The 2718-nt window shown below is 50.5% G+C and overlaps 1 pseudogene; it reads right to left on the bottom strand.

Annotated features, from left to right (window-relative positions):
• Nucleotides 1–408: 408 nt before the first annotated feature.
• Nucleotides 409–1838, bottom strand: LOC146186700 (uncharacterized; annotated as a pseudogene).
• Between the last annotated feature and the right edge of the window lie 880 nt (nucleotides 1839–2718).

Raw genomic sequence — 2718 nt, 5'->3', positions numbered from 1 at the left:
GAAAAGGCCCTAGAAGATCGAGGAAGACACGAGAAAATGACTTAGTCGGAACTGAGAGTGATTGCAGGTGCCCGCTAGGTTGAAGCGAGGGTGTCTTACGGCGCTGACATAGCTCATAAGCGGTGACGTAGCGACGGACAGAGCGGTAGAGACCAGGCCAGAAATATCGGCGTCGCACACGGTCGTACGTGCATGATACTCCCAAGTGTCTTGCTGTAAGGGCGTCGTGAACTTCGGCGAGGACAGTAGAGCGCAGATGAGCCGGAACAACCAGTGAAAGGTCAGCGCCATCTGGACGCATATTGCGTCTGTATAATGTCTTGTTATGGAGCACAAACATGCTGGTCGAAGAATCAGGGTTGTTTTGCACCTGTCTACACTTGGTTGTACGGCAGGGTCACGACGCTGTTAGGAGGCGATATTTATAAAGTCCGAGATGGACAAAATGTAGTCGTGAACAGTGTGGTAGGATAAATCGGGAGGATCTACGGGATGGCAGGACAAGCAGTCAGCCTCTTGGTGTAAGTCCAGAAGGTTGCGGCGATTAGCGAGGGTCAGCGGAGGATTTTCAGGCCGAGTCGTCAATGCAGCATCACCTCCGGCAGCTGCATTGCTTAGTTTTCCGGAAGAGAGCCAGAGAAGTGGGGAGGTGATGCACGGCGAAGTAGGGGCGAGCGGGAAATCCGGGTCTGAGGCGACGGTGAGCGGCAGGACATGCACGAGGCTGGCGAGTTAAAATCACGAGAGCGCGTATCACGGAAATGATTTGGGTGTGGACCATGTTCGGCTCTGCGATCAGGGAAGTAGCGGGGTCGAAGTGGCGGAATCCAACAGCTGCGGCAATGACGAGAAATGTGGCCGACACGTGAACAGTTGAAGCAGATGGGTCGGTCATCCGAGGTTCGCCATTCGTCCGGGTTGCGGTAGCGGTAGCGGTATTGCGTCGGCGTGGGTGCAGTCGCAGCCGCAGCTGCTACCACCGGAACGGTGGGCTGGACAGATGGCTGTGCGTTAGGTTGGAATGAGGGCTGTGCGGAAGACTGGCCAGAGTTGAAGCCCACAATCGCGTTGAGGCCCACATTTGCGAACTCCTGGCGAACGACAGATTATATTAAAGCTATAGTAGCATCTGCCGGCTGAGGAGCGAACGCAACGGGTACCATAGCTTCTATCTCTCGGCGAACAATCGCGGTCAAGTTAGTTGGATGAGATGGCTGCTGCAGTGTTGGACGATCTTCGCACGAAGAACCAGCAGCTGTGTTTGGCAAGCGGACGAAGCGGGGATTAATGTGACGGTGTTTTGCTGGCTCAAACTGCCGGCAAACTTGGATGACTGAGTCGACCGTCGTATAATCTTTGCAACGCAGCAGATTGTAGACATCGTTTGCAATTCCCTTTAATATGTGGCCCACTTTGTCTGACTCGTACATGGCGCTGTCCACTTTTCGGTATAAGGCTAGAATATCTTGTATATAAGACAAATATGATTATGTCGAAGACTGGGCGCGGGATGTGAGGTCTTTTAGTGCGCCGACATTGCGTCCGATAGGCTTGCCGAATAAATCACGAAGCTTCTCCTTGCACATATCCCAGGATGTGATATCGTCTTCATGCGTCTCAAACCACACGCGCGCCGTACCCTCCAGATAGAAGATAACGTTGGCGAGCATGAGGGTAGCGTCCCAATGATTGTGCTTACTGACGCGCTCGTACATACCGATCCAGCCTTCTACGTCGACATGGCCTGTGCCGCAGAAGGTGCCCGGGTCAGGAGGCTGCGTCATGACGACGGTGGAAGCTGGTGGTGCCGTTGAAGATGTTATCGCGTCGGATGGCATAGTGATGGTACCAATCTGGCGGCCACTACGGAGATCCAGGTTTGCTAGAATATAGCTTTGCTACGGACGCACTTCCAGCAATCCTTCCAGCAATATTTTCCTTCATCTTAGGGCTACTCCTTACGTTCTCTAAATGTGAAATCCAATCTCCATTCTTATATCTTAGTCAAGCATAACTCATATTAGACAGCTTTATTCCATCATAATACAGTGTATTTCAAAGTGATCACCCTTATATCAGCGGGGTCCTTAATATTCCAACCTGATTTCCCTTAATAGAGTCGAATGCTGTGCTAGTTGGTCACACATCTCTTGGAAGAAGGCAGCAGAGCAGGTAACAACGCAAAGCATAAGAAGCACACACAAACACAAGGACAACGCTGCACTGACAACTATAATCACAAGAAGCCGCACGTCTTCTATCTTCACTTCACGTCTGCAGCCAACTTCTGCCTTGTCTTTAACATCCTGACGGTTAGCGAAGAAATTATAATTCCTTCTTTAACAAAGCCACTGATGGCATACTGACACATTCGTCTCCCAAGTCACAGATTGCGTATGATTCATAAATTACCCTTGTTAACTTATCCTTCATCCTTTTCATGGCACTTTAATGGCAGAAAGTGAAGCGGAACTCAAGAGACTTCTGATGCGCGTACAAGAAGAGAGTGAGAAGTTTGGGCTTAAACTGAACATTAAAAAGACAAAGATCATGGCGTCTTGCCCTATCAAGTCCTGGAGCATCAAGGGACAAGAAGTGGAAGCTGTGACAGATTTTCTCTTCTTGGGCTCCAAGATTACCTCGGAAGGAGACTGCAGCCATGAAATTAGGAGACGCCTGCTTCTGGGAAAGAGAGCAATGGCTAGCCTTGACCGCCTA

Source organism: Amblyomma maculatum, chromosome 6 (genome assembly GCF_055883805.1).
Source record: "Amblyomma maculatum isolate TAMU_Amacu chromosome 6, ASM5588380v1, whole genome shotgun sequence".
Lineage (NCBI taxonomy): Eukaryota > Metazoa > Arthropoda > Arachnida > Ixodida > Ixodidae > Amblyomma > Amblyomma maculatum.
This window is presented reverse-complemented; position numbering and strand designations above follow the sequence as displayed.